Source organism: Pogoniulus pusillus, chromosome 34, assembly GCF_015220805.1.
Source record: "Pogoniulus pusillus isolate bPogPus1 chromosome 34, bPogPus1.pri, whole genome shotgun sequence".
NCBI lineage: Eukaryota > Metazoa > Chordata > Aves > Piciformes > Lybiidae > Pogoniulus > Pogoniulus pusillus.
The window spans coordinates 13608231-13627165 of record NC_087297.1 but is presented as its reverse complement, the minus strand read 5'-3'; the positions used below and the strand labels follow the sequence as shown (position 1 = coordinate 13627165).

The following is an 18935-nucleotide window of genomic DNA, read 5'->3' as shown; positions in this document are numbered from 1 at the left end:
AGAGAGGTGGGAGCTGCCGCATCGCTGGAACCACTGCAGGTCAGGTTGTCTGGGGCTCTGAGCCACCTGCTTGAGTTGCAGGGGTCAGCTAGGGGCTGAACTAGATGAGCTTTAAAGGTCCCTTCCAACCCAAAGTGGCCTGGGATTCTCCACTCCTGGTGGACACAGCCTTGGAGAAGTGTGGCTGCCCAGAGGGAGCAGCCCTGCAGGTCACTTGGGAGAGCAAAGTGGGAGAACTGACTCAGACTCCCCAGGTCTGCAGGCACTGCGGCTCAGGGAAGCTGAACTGCTCTCCGAGCCGTGCAAGCTCGCAGCAGGTGACCTCTTGGCCAGCAGACTGTCTCCAACCACTACCAGAATGAGCTGAATCTTCCAACTTCAGCCTTCCATGTGGAAAAATCCCAGCAAAGAGCCATTAGGACGTGGCTGTGCGGGGGATTTTTTAAGGTCAGTGCTGCCCAATGGCAACACAGAGGTTATTTTTCTTACATAACTTTGGGAGTTGCCCTTTTGAGCCTCTCTGTGGGAGGATGAAAGGTTACCTGGTGTGGGAGGCTGTTTACCAAACACCCTTCAGCAGATAAGCTGGGCAGAGCATCATGTTCCTGCAAAATGCTGTTTGCTTATTGCAGCTCCAGGATAAGAGCTTAAACTTATCATTGGGTTGGGTCAAACTATCCCTGGCTTGAGGTAAAGCTCCATTTGTTCATAACAAGTTTCAGGTCATGAAATTGTTTTGGTTGGAAAAGACCTTTAAAGATCAGACTCCAGCTGCTGCAGTGGCACCACCATGGCCATGAACCCATGTCCCAGAGTCCCATGGCCATGGGTTTCTTGAACACCTCCAGGGATGGGGACTCCACCACCTCCCTGGGCAGCTTGTGCCAGTTCCTGACCACTCGTGCAGCACAGAAATTTTCCTGCTCTACAACCTAACCCTTCCCTGGCTCAATTTCAGGCCATTTCCTCTCATTCTATCACCTAACAGCAGGGAGAAGAGCCCAGCCCCCAGCTCACTGCAGTCTCCTTTCAGGGAACATCATCTCTTGGATTGCGGAAGGGAGGCTTACAAAGCTGTGTCAGTTGGGCTTAGTGTAGAGCCCCAACAGAGCTGGGACAACAAAGATCCCAGCAGAGTTTGGGACATAGTCCTGTGCTAGATCCACTGTACAGGAAGAGTTTTGGGATGGTTTTCTCACTGCCTAAATGGTTGAGGTATTTCTTCCCCTTGTACATCATCAGAGTGCTGAAGCATTCTGGCTGCAAGAGTTTGAAATGCTGTTTGCAAGTCAAACTGTTTGCAAGGAGCCCTGAGGGGGAGGAAAACAAATATTCCCTTAACCTTCCCTCTAATTATATCAGTCATTAAAATACAAGGAACTGTGTTTATTAAAATTCCCTTCTGCTGATGGCTCCTCTCTGTAGTGTGGTTCGTACCAGCAGATGTTTAGTGAAAGCACTTTTGTGGAAGGGAAGAACACTTAGGAATTAAGAGCAATTAACCAATTATTTAGAATATTCAGATGTTCCTTGCACCTCTCCCAGTGTCTGTAGGCAGAGCAGTGATCCTGAGGTGCATTTCCAGCAGACTTATCTCTCGTTATCCGACTTTCACAGATTGCATCGAGTTGGAAGGGACCCTCAAAGGTCATCTTGTCCAGTCCCCCCCTGCAGCGAGTAAGGACACCTCCAGCTCGATCAGGCTGAGCTTTGCACAGCCCAGTGCACAGTCCTGATGAAGTGACAGTGTCTGGGAGCTGCTGACCATGACCCAGAGCTGCTCTTCAGGTAAGCAACCCAATGATGTTTCCCTTTGCTGTGAGAACTTCTGAGTCCTCAACTAAGGTTACTTCAAGGAGGATTAGTTCAGCTGCCACCTGTTTCCAACAACAAATCCATCTGCTTTTCTAGAGGTGTGGCAGAGAGCTGCACACTTCTGCTCCACATCTTTTGCCTCCTTTGGAGTCTTTTCGTTCCCGTGCTGTGAGTTTCAGAGTGGGCTTCAGAGCAGATGCCACTCGCTTGAGTTCATGACCAAGGTGACTGTTGCACTAGATTGCAAATCCCCAGGCAGTGCTTTGGGCAGGTTGATTTTGGGCTGTCTGGTGAGTCACAGAGCCAGCCAGAACAGGAATATTCTGCTTTTGAGCCAAACCCTCCCCCTGAGTGGATCCTTCTTTGCAAATGGAGTGGCTTTTTGTGTTGATGACTGGAACAGGCTGTTATCTCAATGCTGTAGTCATAGAAGTCAGATCTGGAACCCTTTCCTGGATGCAGCTGGTTTGGGGATTTTCTCCCTCCTAAAATGATTGGGGGTTTGTAATTATGAGTTTTAACTATCCTAAGAACCTCAGTGTTTGCTCCAGTGGTGCTGGAGTGGGTCCAGAGAAGGGCAGTGGAGCTGGTGAAAGGTCTGGAGAGCAACTCTGGTGAGGAGCAGCTGAGGGACCTGGGAGTGTTCAGGCTGGAGAAAAGGAGGTTGGAGTGGGGTGGGTGTTGGTCTCTTTTCCCAAGCAGTGAGAGATGAGAGGCTGTAGGCTCAGGCTGGCCTAGGGAAGGTACAGGTTGGATCCTAGAAGACAATTCTGGAAGGGTTCTCTGACACTAGTGCAGGCTGCCCAGGGAGGTGGTTGAACCCCATTCCTGGAGGGGTTTCAAAGCCACGAGGCCGTGGCACTGAGGGCCATGGGTTAGCACCAGCCTTGGCAGCGTTACAGAATGGTTGGACTCTGATCTTGAAGGTCTTTTCCAACTCCAGCTGTTTGCTGACTCTGGTTTCCCTTACACTTCTGCTTTCACAGTCCCTAGGGGTGACAATTGACTCTCATGCTTCAGGAAAGCACTTCAGTGTTCTAAAGCAGTGAGCACACCTGGCAGTGTGGAAGCCTGGTGTGGTGCACGCTTCTACATGGAGTCTGACAGAGGTAGTAGCAGTTCATCTCCCTTTCTTGGTGTGCAGCTGAAGGCCCTTGTGGCATGGCTTACAGGATGATGCTGGTACAAGCAAAATGAAGCAGTCAGAGCAGTCAGCATGGGACCAAGGGGCTCCAGCTCCCAGAGGTGCTGTTGCACAGCACTTGTCTCCCTTTCCAGGGGAATGGATGTTGCCCTTGATGAGCCTGGTGGTGATGCTGTGTGCTCCTGATGCAGCCCTCCCGAGTTGGGGAATTCTAGCATGTAAGCCAGGTTGCTGAGGCTTGTGTGAAATTCAGGTCACACCTGACACAAGAAAGACAAAGGAGATGACTTCTGGGAAGCTGCACATCCCAGCAGTAAAAGAGAGAGCAGGAACAAGCTCCTTAAGTTGAGTTCTCAAAGCTCCATGGCATACGAGTGTCAGCTGGGATCTTGAACTCTGTCATGTTCTGTGGCTGTGAGTGTGAAGACCATTGAGAGTGAAAAGAGCACGACAGGAGCACCAAGCACAGGCCTGCTGCTATGGAAGCAAACTGCTTGGGGAGCAGGTGGGAAGCAATGGGGGCCAAGCACCTTAACCCCACTCCAAGCATGTCTGCTGCTCTGGCAGCACAAGACAGCTGTAAGCAGGGTGGGTCCTGAGGCAGCCAAGAGCTACTGTGGTGACATCGAGGTCCCTCCTCACTGCAGTGCAGGCTGAAACTGCCAAATCATTTCTGTGATGTTTAAAAATCCTTCTCTGTTCAACAAGCAGAGGAAATGATTTCATCTGTGGTGTCTGTGACAGCAAAACAGGTAAGGAGTGAGCTGCCACAACAGCAGAATTCTGCTGAGCTCTCTGCTGTGGAGGGATATTGAGACAGAAGTGGTCAGGAGCTGCCTTCAGCTCCTCAGCTTCAGAGGAGCATTTATCTCACTCAAGAGAACAGTGTGGAATATTGCTCTCTACAGATGCCTGAAAGGGGGTAGAAAGGTGAATGGCCTGAAATTGTGCCAGGAGAGGATTAGGTTGGAGAGCAGGAAAAATGTCTTTGCTGCAAGAGTGGTCAGGAATTGGCACAGGCTGCCCAGGGGAGGTGGTGGAGTCCCCATCCCTGGAGCTGTTCAAGAAAGGTGTGGATGTGGCACCTGGGGCCATGGTGGTGTTGAGTCAGTGGTTGGACTTGATCTTAGAGGTCTTTCCCAGCTGAAAGGATTCCAGGATTCTCTGGATTATGCTCTCTGAGACTGCACAGCCACTGCCAGCTCTGCTCTGCTTGGAGCCTGATGCACAAAACCGACTTCAGCTTGAGAGAAAAGCAAAGCCCAGCAGAAACAATTCAAACAATCCAGCACTGGGTGTATTTGGGGAAATTGATATGGCCTCATTTAAGATGTGAGTGTGGAGGTAAAACAGCACCAGTTGCACTCTAATTGCCTGCAGTCTCTGTTATTGCAGGCAGAAAATTGACTGGAACACCCCAGTATAAATTATTGATGCTCTCATATTGACTTCTCCCTGACTTTGATGGCTGGAAAATGTGACACCCTTGTAATATGCAGATTGTATTAATAACAGAGCTAATCAAAGCTAATTTTTAACAAACTATGACATGGGGCTGTAAATTATGGATGGAGAACAGTTTAGAGCTGGTTAGTGCATTAGTTGGATGTGTTCATTTCACTGACCATTTGGTCTGGTCCCAGCTGCCACGAGCTGGCTTCCGCGGCTCTCCAGCCGCCGTTCAGGTGCACTTGGAGCAGCTGGGATATTGGTTCTCCACGGAGAAATAGGGCAGCACCACGCCTCAGCAGTGCTCCCTGCAGCTCCACGCTCCCCAGCAGCCTCTTCAACAATAGCACCAGGCCCTTCTCAGTTCCAGCTGTAATCATTTCATCTCATAAAACAATGCAACTTAGTCCCTTGGAGAGCGTCGGCTGCTGAATAAAACATGCGGCCGTGCGCCCAGCACTGCCCCAGGGCTGCTCCTTGTGCTGCTGCCTTGTGTTCATCCTCCCCAGAGCTGCTGGAGAACCCCTCATCAGGAGACTTATTCCAGAGAGTCATCCTCTCTTGAGCTCCAGCTAGCTGCTTGACCCAGCCAGCCTAGGGTTAGAGGAACCTACCAGCTCCGTCTTTGAGGTCTTTTCAACCAAAGCAATTCTATGGTGTGAAACAGGACTGGACGTGGCACTTGGTGCCATGGTCTAGCCTTGAGCTCTGTGGTAAAGGGTTGGACTCAATGATCTCTGAGGTCTCTTCCAACCTTGGTGATACTGTGATACTTCTATGAGAGTAAGGGTGGGAGAGATGGGGAAGCTGCTGCATGGAAGGAGAGCTTCCTTTAGTCCCTTTCTTGGGCAGTGCTAGAGAAACAGCATGCACTGCAAAGCCAGGCATGATCCCTGTGCATCCACATTAGAATCACACAATCACCTTTGCAGTGGCATGATGGATTTGGACATTAGGAGGAAGCTCTTGACTGGGCATTGGAAGGAAGCTCTTGACTGTGAGGCTGGTGGAACACTGGAAGAGGTTGCACAGGGACATCCCCAGAGGCCCCATCACTGGAGACATCCTTAGAGGGGTTTCAAAGCTGTGTGGATGTGGTGCTGAGGGCCATGGTTTGGTGGTGACCTGGCAGTGCTGGGTTAATGGTTGGACTTGAGCTAAAAGGTCTCTTCCAACCAAAACAATTCCATGAGTCATCAAATGTAGCCTGTTTGCTAAGCATATGACCACAGAATGGTTTGGTCTGGAAGGGACCTTTAAAGGTCACCTAGTAACCCATGAAGGCAGCAGAGAGATCTGCAATGAGATCAGGTATCCCAGAGACCCCTCAAGCAGCTGGATGTCTCCAGGCTTGGGGCACCCAGCACCTCTCTGGTTCCAGTGTTCCATCACCCTCAAGGTACAGAACTTCTGTCTCATCTAAATCTCAACATCTAGAAAAGTCTCCTCTGAAACTATCCTCAACTTCGATCTTCTCAGTACTTCACCAGTGGCTGTGAGGAGGTGGGAAGGCTGCTGTGCCCTTGAAGGTGCTCTGGCCCATGCTTTGCTGCTCCTGGCTCCTGCAGGCATGCAGCAGCTCACACCAGGGTGCCAGCTGGACATACAGAATCATAGCATCGAGCAGGTTGGCAGAGACCTCCAAGCTCATCCAGCCCAACCTAGCACCCAGCCCTGGCCAATCAACCAGACCATGGCACTAAGTGAAGTGTCCCAGCCAGGCTTGGCTTCAACACCTTCTGCCACAAAGACTCCACCACCTCCCTGGGCTACCCATTCCAATGCCAATCACTCTCTCTGGCAACAACTTCCTAACAACATCCAGCCTAGACCTGCCCTGGCACAGCTTGAGGCTGTTGCTGGGTGCCTGGCAGCAGAGCCCAACCCCACCTGGCTACAGCCTCCCTGCAGGCAGCTGCAGACAGCAATGAGCTCTGCCCTGAGCCTCCTCTGCTGCAGGCTGCACACCCCCAGCTCCCTCAGCCTCTTCTCACAGGGCTGTGCTCCAGGCCCCTCCCCAGCCTTGCTGCCCTGCTCTCAACACCTTCCAGCACCTCAAAATCTCTCTGGAGCTGAGGAGCCCAGAACTGGACACAGCACTCCAGGGGTGTCCTGAGCAGTGCTGAGCACAGGGGCAGAAGAACCTCCCTTGTCCTGCTGCCCACACTGCTCCTGAGCCAGCCCAGGATGCCAGTGGCTCTGCTGCCCACCGGGGCACTGCTGCCTCCTCTTCATCTCCTCTCTGCCAGCACCCCCAGCTCCCTCTCTGCCTGGCTGCTCTCAGCCACTCTGACCCCAGCCTGTAGTGCTGCTTGGGGTTGTTGTGGCCAAAGTGTAGAACCCTGCACTTGGCCTTGTTCAGTCTCATCCCCTTGGCCTCTGCCCACCCATCCAGCCTGGCCAGGTCCCTCTACAGGGCTCTGCTCCTGTCCAGCAGCTCCACACTTGCTCCTAGCTTGGTGTCATCTGCAAACTTAGTGATGCTGGACTCAATCCCCTGCTCCAGATCATCAATAAAGATATTGAACAGGACTGAGGTCTCGAACAGCAGGGAAAGATGTCCTCTTGCTTCTGTTTCAGTTAGTACATATGATGCTTTCTTCTCTCAAATGTTGCACAATTACTTCATCTGCTGCTTCAAAAGCATTTGAAAATAGGAAAGAGCTCCTCCTTGGTCAATCTTTGCTCATTAGAGGTGGACATTTATGGCAGCCAAGATCTTTTTTGGCATGTTCTGCCCCCGGGCTCACGTAGCAAGGTGATGCTTTAGCTGTGGAGCACTTGTCTGCAGGGCTGGTTTGCTCTGTGCTGCATCCTGAGATAGATGGGAACAAGCTGGTAGCCAGAGGTGCTGCAGTCTCCAATCACTAATTTGTTTTAATGACTTTCAACTCCTCCCAAGACTGCCCCAGAACTGGGTGATGGTTTGAAGTGCCAATGCTTGCTCTGGGATCTCTACTTTAGCAGATGAATCTGGGCAAATCAATGTCCTTGCTCGTCTGCCTGGCAGGGCTGTTCCTCAGGTGGTGTTGTGGGCTCAGCCATGCTGCAGGACTGGAAGGCTCCATTGCAGTGGTAAAAAACTTGGGGGTTTAGCCAAGAAAAGGAAATTTGTCAGCTCCACCATGGAAGCTCTGAGGCTACCCAGTGCAGCTCTACTTGCAGTGGGATGGGCTGTAAGAGAACGTCACTGAGAGTCTTCTTCACCACTTCACTTCTGAGTTCCACCCCTGAAAGCCTCTCAGAAGATGAGGGTGGCTATCAAATGGCTGCAAAGTACAAGATTCCTGGGAATAATGTACATGAGTGATCTCTTAGAGCAGAGGGAGTTAATTAGGGGGTCCCTGCAGTTCACAGAATCCCATGGTGGGGTTGAAAGGGACCTCTGGGGATCAGCCAGTCCAACCTCCCTGCTAAAGCAGGGCACCCACAGCAGCCTGCCCAGGAGCACAATGGCCAGGGGAGCTTTAGAAGGTTTCTACAGAAGGAGACTCCACAACCTGCCTGAGCAGCCTGCTCCAGGGCTCCAGCACCCTCACACCAAACAAGTTTCTCCTCTTGCTCAGATGGAACCTGCTGGCTTCCAGTTTGTGCCCATTCCCTGTTGTCCAGTCCCTGGGCACCACTGACCAGAGTCTGGCCCCATCCTGTTACCCCCCACCCTTTAGCTCTTGCTGAGCATTGCTCGGATCCTCTCTGGGGCTGCTCTTCTGCAGGCTCTCAGCCCCAGGGCTGTGAGCCTTTGCTCCTCACAGAGCTGCTCCAGGCCCTCCAGCATCCTTTCCAACCCCCACTGTACAGGGGAATGCAAAGATTAATCTCTCCCTTTGTGTCTCACTGCCCTTGCTGCACGCAGCAGACATCCCTGGCTCTTGAGAGCAGAGCATGCCCAGGTTGAAGTTCCTGACTTATTTTTGCTTTGCATGGAGGTATGATTAGTTGTAATGAGAATTCAGGATTCAATGAAGGTGAGGTGGCTTAATAGTGAGAGTTTAGTGCTCTTTTACAATCTGATTACCTTAAAATGTCTCAACTTATAGCTTTTCCAAGCAGGCATAATGGACCTTATTCAATAAGTTTGCTTAATCAGCTGTTACTTGTGGAGAAATATTGCCATTGTGCTAAAAGTAAAGGATGGTCTGTCTGTGACTTCTGGGCCTTTTCCTTTGCTGCCTGTGATGCAGCCCTGGAGTTCTCTTCCCGAGCTCTTTATTTCACTGCAGTCACCAGAACCTGCAGGAGTGACTCCTCTCTGCTTAGGTTTGCATATTTATCCCAGGATTGTCAGGGCACAGAGCTGCTGGGGCGAGCCCAGAAGGGGGCCACAAAGATGCTCCCAGGGCTGGAGCAGCTCTGCTGTGAGCACAGGCTGAGGGAGCTGGGGGTGTGCAGCCTGCAGAAGAGAAGACTCCAGGGGGACCTTCGAGCTGCTGGCAGTTGTTGAAGCAGTCCCACAGAAGGCTGCAGAGGAACCTCTCACAAGAGTGTCTGAGACAGGCCAAGGGGGAATGGTTTGAAGCTGAGGCAGAGCAGGGCTAGACTGGAGCTGAGGGGGTTCTTCAGTGTGAGGGTGGTGAGTCTCTGGAAGAGGCTGCCCAGAGGTGTGTCCTCCCTGGAGGTGCTTAAGGCCAGGTTGGATGAGGCCTTGAGCAGCTGAGTCTAGCTGAGAGGTGAAGCTGCCCATGGTGGGGAGACTGGAGGAGACCTCTAAGGTCCCTTCCAACCTGAGCCATTCCATGACCTTCAGGGTGCTGCTCTAATACTGCCCACTTGGAAGCCTCCTACAGCTTGTGAACATCCAGACCTGGTCAGAGCAGGGTCACTGCACAGTCCCTGTGCCAGACAGACGAACAGACATGTGCATGCTGCTGAGAAGCAGAGCTGTGGTGACTGGCTCAGCTAGCACCATCCTTAACAAGCTTGTTTTAGTCTATTACTTCAAATCAATATTTTAAGACTCGAGCATTGGAGACCAGGCCTGCTGGGGCTGCTCTTGGAAAGACAAGGCTGAGGGCTAGGCTGGGAAACAGAAACAGCACAGAAGGGAGGAAAACTGCCTAAAGGAAACATCCTGCTGTGGAGGAGCAGGGGAGAGCTGGGAGGAACCAGCTGAAATAACTCTTGTCTGAAAAAAACAACCACCCAACAAACACATCAGATCTGGGGTCCAGGTCCTCTTCACTGCCCCAGCCTCCAGCTGGGCCTTTGCCAGGTTTTGCCTCTCCTACTCCTTTTGTCTAATCACAGTGGTTGGCTGCTGAGAAGAGCTGCAGAAAGAGCTCAGAATGTTCTGGAGTTGACTCTTTAAGCCCTCCTCTCTTTGATGCATGCCCTATGGCACATGGCAGGGCAGTGCCCTTTAAGGTACAGCTTTGGGCACCCATTGAACTGTGCCAGGCAACTTCTGAGTTCCCAGAACGTTTCCAGTGAGGGAGAAGCTGTGTTTGTAAGATGGGAAAAGAATAATAAAGCAGGTGTGACAGCCAGGAAACTGCCATGGGCATGCTGGAGCTGTGTGTGCTGGAGCTGTGTGTGCTGGGCTCTTCTCCCCTTTTAACTTCCCCTTCTCCCTTTGCCCTCTGTTTCCCCTTTTCCCTTCCCCTCTCCCTTCCACTTTTCCCCTCCCTTTCCTTTTCCCTTCCCCCCTCCTTTCCCCCCTCCTTTCCCCCCTCCTTTCCCCCCTCCTTTCCCCCCGCCTTTCCCCCCTCCTTTCCCCCCTCCTTTCCCCCCTCCTTTCCCCCCTCCTTTCCCCCCTCCTTTCCCCCCTCCTTTCCCCCCCTCCTTTCCCCCCTCCTTTCCCCCCTCCTTTCCCCCCTCCCTTTCCCCCCTCCTTTTCCCCCTCCCTTTCTCTCCCCCTTTCCCACTGCCTTTCCCTTTTTCTCCCTAACCCTCTCATTCAGACCACCCCCCACTAAGATGCCCCTCCTAAGCACCTCCCTTTCTGTGCCACTGCCTCACAGATCCACCACTGCTGTCACCAGAAGCCGCTCAGATTCCTGCTTTATCCTGATTGAAAAACCCCAACCAAACCCAACCCTGCTACAAACCCAGAGCCTGTGAGGCTGCATCCACCCTCACCCTTTGTGAGGGAGCCAGGGGCAGCTCAGGGCACTATGTGCACGTAGGGGGAGTTACTTTAAGCATGGGCTACTCTCTCCCCAAAGCTAACTAGGGCTGAATTGAAGAGTTTGCCTCCAGCTGAGTAGCCTTCACCTTTAACTCCTCTGTAAACCAACTGTGATTAAAACAGGGCAGAAATGCTGCAAATTGTGGCTACATCCATTTTTAAATGATGTCTAACAACATAACTGCTGCTAAATCTCCTCTTCCCTCCCCCCCCCAAAAAAACCAAACACCAAAGCACCACAAATTAAAAACCACCAAAGAAGAGCATTTGAGGATCCAAAATGTCATTGAAACACCGAGGAAAAAAAACCCTTTCCAACTGCTCTGCTGCTCAGCACTGCATGGCTATAGCAAAGCACAGAGTGGTGAGTTGGAATCATATCATCCTGAGCATCTGCACTACTCCTCCTTGGAGAGTGCATCCTAATCATCTCTCTTCATGGTCAGTAACCACATAAGGACAACACCAGACGATGCCAGTGGTTTTGGTCCTGTAGCATTTATATGCTTCCCTGCAAGAGAGAGTCATGCCAGGGAATATTCGTCAACCTTGTCCCTGCTTCTTCTCTCTTGATTGAGGCAGATGTTTATTTTCCATCTGCACTATATGTCAGTGCAACTGCAGCCTTCAGCTGGCAAAGGGTGCTGGTGATATTCCGAGGCCATCGCATAAGCTGCTGGAAAGATTCCTCTGGTGAATAAAATCAGTTTATGGCTAAAAACATTTATTCTTCATCTCCATAAGCCTTTACCAAATGAAAATTTGCTTCCTTCCACTCGATGTGGTTTTTTTCCCTCCCCCCTTTTTGCCAAGCCCAGGCCTGTGTTTGTTTGGAGCTATATGGGTCACGGAGGATTCCCAGCTGTTCGGTGGAGTCAGTTGTGCATTGCTGCACTCGACAACATCTGCTTCGCAAAAGCAGCATCCAGCTTTTAGCGCTCAAATGGAGGTTACACCATATGCCAGCAGACCACTTAGTTTTTACCTTGGGAACCAACTTTACACTAGTCAAGGTAACAGAGGAAGTAGTGAGCATTTAAATGCTACCAGGCTTCAGCCACATCTTCGTGTGCTCTTGTCATCTCCCGCTATATATAGTAAGGCGGGTTCCAAGCATATAGCGCAAGCTGTTCCCCTCTTCAATTATTAACTGGGAGAAAGTTTGTTTGCAAAACAGTTCAAGTGTTTTTTGTGATGTGCTCTGATGTCGAGAGTGCTGCCATAAGATGCTGCTGCAAATGCAGAGCCTTGTTAAAATGTCAAAGATTATCAGCTCCCAGCAAAGGCAGATCAGGTTGAATACCCTTTAACTGCTGCGCGGGAGCCTCGCGCACCACCGCCGTGTCTGGTGGTGTCACAGCACCAGGATGGCTTTGATGATGATTTATGTTGGTCTACCAACTGTCTTCTTCCCTCTCCTTTGCTTTTAATCACTTAATGGCTCTCTAGAAATGGAGTTTTAAAAATACCTGTCTTTGACATGAAAGGGAATGGCTCTGGTGGGCGAATGATCCTCTGAGGACAGCAGCGAGGGCATCGAGGCAGTGGAGCAGGTCCAAAGAAGGGCAACAATGCTGGGCAAGGGTCTGGAGAGCAGGGCTGGGGAGGAGCAGCTGAGGGAGCTGGAGATGTCCAGTGTGGAGAAGAGGAGGCTGAGGGGAGACCTCATTGCCCTCTACAGCTCCCTGAAAGGAGGTTGGAGCAAGGTTGGGGGTTGTATCTTCTCCCTAGTCTGAGGTGACAGAGAGGAAGTGGCCTGGAAATGTGCCAGGGAAGGGTTAGGCTGGAGATGGGGAAAGATGTCTTTGCTGCAAGAGTGGTCAGGGATTGGCACAGGCTGCCCAGGGAGGTTCTGGAGGTGAGTCCCCATCCCTGGAGGTGACCACAGGTTTCTCCAACTCCTCCAGGCATGGGCACTCCACTGTTGCAGCAAAGAAATTGTTCCTCATCTCCAACCTAACCCTTCCCTGGCACATTTTCAGGCCACTTCCATCACCTGAGACTAGGGAGAAGAGACAACTGCCAACCTTACTCCACCCTCCTTTCAAGGAGTTGTAGAGAGCTACCATGACCTTATCACAGGATTTTTTTGGGCTGCTTGTCATCCAGGCTCTAAATTCTGGGTTTGTGCTGCTGCTTCGTGCCCCTCTCCCCCATTTAAACCTCTCCATTGTCTTTGTTTAAGCTCATCCTACATCTCTGAGCTTTTTTCTGAGCTGAGTTCAGAGCTTTGCTGAACAAAACAGACTCCAAACCCAAGCTGGTTTTCCAGGTGGGTTTTCCCAAGCTCTCCCAGCTCTCATCAGAGCAAAGTTTTTACAGTTACATCTGTGCAAGCAGTGCTCACAAATACAGCCTGATGGCAGGGAGCTGAAGGAAGTTAAGTGCACCTCTCCACCTGCCAAAGCCCAGATGTAGGGAATGTCATGGCCACAAAGACCCCAGATAGTAGGACACAACAAAATTACTGCTGCAGGAGGCTTTGGTGCTATGGCAGTTTAATTTCTTGAAGCATAATGTTTTCTGCAACCACTGTTTCCCCAGGCAGCTCGACAGCACCGGGCAAGAGCTGGATTTGTAATGTCACCACGGTCAGAAATGAGCAGAATGTTTGTGGGGAAGAATGTCCACTGTTAAGAGTGACCTTAAAGAGAAAAAAGAGGGGGAAAGGGTGGAAAGTGGGAGAGATGGGGTGGAAATGGCCTGTTGTTTCTGTCGTGACCTAGAACAGGACTTACTGCCTGCTGGAGTTTGGGGGTGTAAAGGTCCTGCCAGCCCAAAGCCTTCTGTGAGTCTGTGCCTGCAGCTGTGTGAGTGTGTGGCTTTGAAACTCTCTGAGTCTGTGATTAAGAGGGCAAAAGATGGAGTGTGCTCCAGAGGAGCCACAGGATTCACAGCCAAACTGGAGGGGACTGGAGCACTGCCTGGTGAGGAGAGGCTGAGGGACCTGGGGCTGCTTAGCCTGGAGAAAACTGAGAGGGAACTTAATCAATGTCTATAACTGTCTGAGGGCTGGGGGTCAGGAGGGGGTCACAGGCTCTGCTCACTGCTCCCTGGGCTAGGACAAGCAGCAATGGATGGAAGCTGCAGCACAGGAGGTTCCAGCTCAGCACAAGGGTAACTTCTTGACTGGAAGGGTCCCAGAGCCCTGGCACAGGCTGCCCAGAGAGGTTGTGGAGTCTCCTTCTGTGGAGCCTTTCCAGGCCTGTCTGGATGTGCTCCTGTGTGCCCTGAGCTGGATTGTTTGGTCCTTAATGGCAGGGGGTTGGACTCAGTGATCTCTTTGGGTCCCTTCTATCCTGTGAGCTGTGATCCTGTGAAACCATTTAGCTGGACACAGGGAAACAGAATCCTGCCCTGAGAGTGTTGGACACGATGAGCTTAGAGACCTTTTCCAACCAAACCCATTCTGTGATTTTGTGGTTCTAAGACCCTTAAGTCACTTTCTCCTCACTGTCAGCCCAGATCATCTCAGTGTCACAGAATTGTCAGGGCTGGAAGGGACCTCAGGGATCATCTAGTTCCACCCCTGCTGCCATGGGCAGGGACACCACACACTAGAGATTGCTCAGAGCCACATCTTGTTCCTCATGGAGAAAAGTTGCTGTGCAGGAAGCTGTGTGGCCTCCTTGGGAGCAACAATCAACACAGAGCTCACCCAGCTTGTCTGCTGTGGCTTCATCATCTTTGCTCTTCCCACACTTGAGTAATTTCTTAGCCCTCAAAAGCTCTTTCACTCCGTTTCCACTCTGCCATATATTATGCATTAAGAAGGTTATTCTTATGCTTTTTATTAGTTGTGCTTTTATCCAATCATTTATCAGTGTTTTGTTTTCTTCTGCCTTCTTTATTAGTGCTGAAGCCTTGGGCAAGGTGATCTAGTGGGAGGTGTCCCTGCCCATGGCAGGGAGGATGAACTGGATGATCTTTAGGGTCCCTTCCAGCCCAACCATTCTGTGACTCTATGCTATGGTCAAAAGCTGTTCTCTTACCTCCAGCTCCCTGATTGCAATGCAGCCAGAGAGTGCTCAGGGTCTAACAGCTGTTCAGTGACCTATGTGACATGCTCTGAGTCTTTGGATTTTGGCTTCACAAGCTCCTAAAAATAACCTTTCTTTTTGCCATCCACCTGCTCCTCTGCCCCTGTGCCCAGGGTGTTTGCTCAGCCGTGGCAAACCTCCTATTTTTTGTACCTCCTTGGAGAGAAACTCTTTAGGTGGTTGTCATGGCAAGTGCCAGGGCGAGGGGTTGAGTAGAGATTTACCTGGCCCTGACAGCTAACTGCTCTCCAGAGCTCCCACCAGCCAGCACAGCACCTCCAGCAGCCAGGGGCTTCCGAAATACAGATTTGCACCCAAGTCCTCCCCTGCCTTGCCATCATTTTTTCAATGCCAGCTAAGACCTTTGTCCTGATTTGGAAAATAATTCATGGTTTAACCCCCAGTTGCATCAAATTTGCATCTCTGAGTGCTGCTGACAGCTGAGCTCTGTGGAGACTGCAGTGACCACAAAGCTGAGAGCAAGGCTGGGGATGCAGCGGTCTCTGCTCAGGGCATCTGGCTAAGGAACAGCAGCCCGAGGAAAACAGCTTTAGGAAGGGCTGCAGAAGCCAGGAGACAGCCTTTCAGCCCCAGACAGTGCACTGCCCAGCCTGAGCACCTTCCTCGTGCTCCATCTTAGCTCAGAAAGACAAACCCCAGCAGAGTTTTGGCCTTAGATACGCTGGAGGTTCCCTGGAGCCCTCTGTGCTCTTTGCTGCTGCAGACACTGCGCACAGAGCCAGGGTTTGGGACAGGGCTGGAAAAACCTGGGGTAGACAGAGGAAATGTTGTGTTTGTGAACCAGTACAGGGGAGGGGTGAGCAGCTCCACAAAGGACCTGGGAGTGGGACAAGTTCACCAGGAGTCAGCAAGTGTGGCCAAGAAAGCAAGTAGTCTCCTGGGATGTGCTAAGAGTGGCCAGCAGGTCAAGGGAGGTTCTCCTCCTCTTCTACCCTGCTCTGGTCAGGCTGCATCTGGAGTATTTGATCCAATCCTGGGCTCCCCAGTTCAGGAGAGACAGGGAAGTGCTGGAGAGAATCCAGTGGAGGCTATGAAGCTGCTGAGGGGCCTGGAGCAGCTCTATGAGGACCTAAGGCTGAGAGCCCTGGGGCTGAGAGCCTGCAGCAGAGCAGCCCCAGAGGGCATCTGAGCAATGCTCAGCAAGAGCTAGGGGGTGGGGAGGCAAGAGGATGGGCCCAGAGACAGGCCAAGAGGCAATGGGCACAAACTAGAGCCCAGCAGATTCCATCTGAACCAGAGGAGAAAGTTCTTGGGAGTGAGGGTGCTGGAGGCCTGGAGCAGGCTGCCCAGGGAGGTTGTGGAGTCTCCACATCTGGAGAGCTTCCAACCCTCCCTGGGCATTGTGCTCCTGGGCAAGCTGCTGTGGGTGCCCTGCTTTAGCAGGGAGGTTGGACTGGCTGATCCCCAGAGGTCCCCTCCAGTCCCCACCATGCTGGGATTCTGGGAGTCTCTGCTCCCCAGGAGTCCAGCACTGAGGGGCAGGAGGTGCATTTTCCTGAGGACCTGTAGTTTGAAGCAGAGGTGAGTGAAGCAGGAGGCCAGTGCCTGACAAGTTGGTCAGCTGTTTCTTTTCCCCAGTGCCAGGGAGCATGCCAGCCCCTGAGGCTTGGTGTTCTCTGGGAGCCAGCAGCCTCCTTGCCTGCTGAAGAGGTTTAGATTATCCTCTGCTCAGTTTCCAAGGGATGCTCCCATGTGCCTGGCAGGACTGGAAGCCAGGAAAAGGATTAAAAATGCAACTTTCCTTAAAAGATTCATGCAAAATCTGCATCTACCTCATTGAATGCCTAAATGGCTTTGACTGGTGGAGGATTATATAACTCCACTTCTTCCATGCACAGCACTTTGTCAGGGAGGTTAACTATGCAGAGCCCACCAGACAGAAGGGTTAATTCCTTAACATCTGCTGACATCACTGGGAAGCAAGGTTTTAGGGAGTTATTCAGTGGAGCAACCCCAGAGGAGTTAGAAACTGATCAAAGTATCATTTTGAAGTGCTTGGATTGTGGAAGTGTTTGTAGTATAGAACCATAGAGTCAGTCAGGGTTGGAAGGGGCCACAAGGAGCAGCCAGTTCCAACCCCCTGCCATGCCCAGGGACACCCTACCCTAGAGCAGGCTGTACACAGCCTCAGCCAGCCTGGCCTTAAACACCTCCAGCCATGGGGCCTCAACCACCTCCCTGGGCAACCCATTCCAGCCTCTCACCACTCTGATGCTGAAGAACTTCCTCCTCACCTCCAGCCTGAACCTCCCCACCTCCAGCTTTGATCCATTCCCCCCAGTCCTGCCACTCCCTGACAGAGTCATTACATTTTGGGACACATGCAGCCTGGAGAAGAGAAGGAGACCAAAGAGCAGCCTCCCAGTACCTGAAGTGGGCAGCAAGCAGGCTGCAGAGGAACTGTTTGCAAAGGCCTGCAGGGACAGGCCCAGGAGCAATGGTTTGAAATGAGAGCAGAGCAGACTGAGGTAGGATGTGAGGAGCAACTCTGCACCAGGTTGCCCGAGGAGGCTGTGGATGCTTTCTTTCTGGAGGTGTCCAAGGTCAGGCTGGATGAGCAACCTGTGCTTAGTGGCAGGTGTCCCTGCCCATGGCAAGGGGGTTGGAACTGGATGATCTCTAAGGTACCTTCCAACCCAAACTGTTGAATGAATCCGTGAGTGCCACAGAGCAGGGCAGGGCAGGGAGGAGGAGGTGCCTGGTGCCAGAAGCCTCAGAAACCTGTGCAGCAAAACCTTTCCCAACCATACCCCTAAAGGAACAAGCCTGCTGCTCCCCAGGCACCGCAGCCAGTGCCTCCTGCTCTGTCCCACTGCCTCACACACCCGCGTCCCGCCGCTAATGACTTGCTCTTTGAATTGCAATTAACCTATTTAAGACCAATTAAGAAACAGATCTTGAATCGGCCTGCAGTATTCCAGCTCAGTACTCGCAGAAGATGACAATGATGTTTTAATTAAATATGGGAGCAAAAGGTCTCAAACTGAAGCTTACAGCTAACTAAGCAGCAGTCATTTGGTTAGTGAACAGGCAAGGAGCTTTATGGGCTCCTTCCACATGGTTCATCCTCCATAGCTCTCAAGTTTGCTTAAGGCTAAATAGCTTTGCTAAGCTATTACTGCGCAGGAGAAGAGCCTCCCGCCCCCGTCCTCCGGCGAGCTCTTCGGTGTGTCTGAGCAAGCTGCCCTAATCCCTGGGTCCTTGCAGGGCGAGAGCCTTGCTGGTGAAGTGGTTCCATTGAGGCCAATTAACTCTGCAGGTTAGGGGAAGGATGGAGCCGTCCTGCCCCGCGCCGCTGGGCTGCAGAAGGCACCCCCAGGGCCAGTTTGGCCTGGAACACCTCTGCTGGTGGAGGAGCTGGGCAGCGCTTCTGACCCATTGCGTCTGGCAGCACAGTCCTGTGGTTTGGGTGGTTGGGGCTGCTGGGGGCAGATGTTTGAGGCAGGGTGGGGCCGGGCAGAGGAGGAGCGCTCCAGGCAAGGGCAGTTCTGGAAAATGAAGCAACTGCTTGGGGTAATTTCCAGTGTAAAAGCAGGCGCTGGGACGTGGAGCTGCTTTAGTCTAAAGGAAGTGGAAGCCTTCCCTCAGGAACCTGATCTTCAGCTGCTCTCCTGTCTGGCTGCCTGGGCTGGCCACTAGACAAGTGCCAGAGGCTCTCTCGGAACGCCTCTGCAGTGGGAGAACCACAGAGTGTCAGGGCCTGAAGGAGGTTACAAGAAAGCTGGGGGGGAACTTTTTAGAGTGTCAGGTAGTGATAGGACTGGGGGGAATGGATCCATGCTAGAGGAGGGCAGATTGAGATTAGACACTAGGAAGAAGTTCTTCACCGTGAGGGTGGTGAGACACTGGAACAGGTTGCCCAGGGAGGTGGTGGAAGCCTCATCCCTGGATGTTTTTAAGGCCAGGCTGGATGTGGCTCTGAGCGACCTACTCTAGTGTGAGCTGTCCCTGCCTATGGCAGGAGGTTGGAGCTGGCTGATCCTTGTGGTGTCTTCCAACCCTGAGAATTCTGTGATTCATATGAAAGCTCCAGAGACTGACAAGTGCTGATCAGTACTTTGGGACTGCTGAGTCTGAGAACCAAATCTCCCTTCCCTTCACCAAATCTCCCTTCCCTTCTCCTTGCTGCTGTTTCTGGCAGCAGATGTTTAAAGCCCAGTGAAAGGGCACCTTAATGCCCTCTGTACTTAACAGCTGGAAGGCCAGAAGCAGGTCCAGGCAGCTCGTGTTTCTGCCGGGATGCTGCCACAGAACCTGGGAGAGAAAGCAGATGTTCCTCTAAACACTTTTCACTCGATGCCTCTGGAATTCCCCGGAGACATGAGAAGCTGTGGGAGTT

At 52.0% G+C, this 18935-nt stretch overlaps 1 protein-coding gene across 1 annotated transcript in view; it reads left to right on the top strand.

The window, feature by feature from the left end:
• The first annotated feature begins 1747 nt into the window (after positions 1-1747).
• Positions 1748-18935, top strand: part of LOC135189795 (cytochrome P450 7B1) — a 138431-nt gene continuing 121243 nt past the window's right edge. Inside the window, exon 1 of the mRNA XM_064170517.1 lies at positions 1748-1788. The gene's annotated coding sequence lies outside the window, so the exon portion shown is untranslated. The remainder of the gene's footprint in view (positions 1789-18935) is intronic.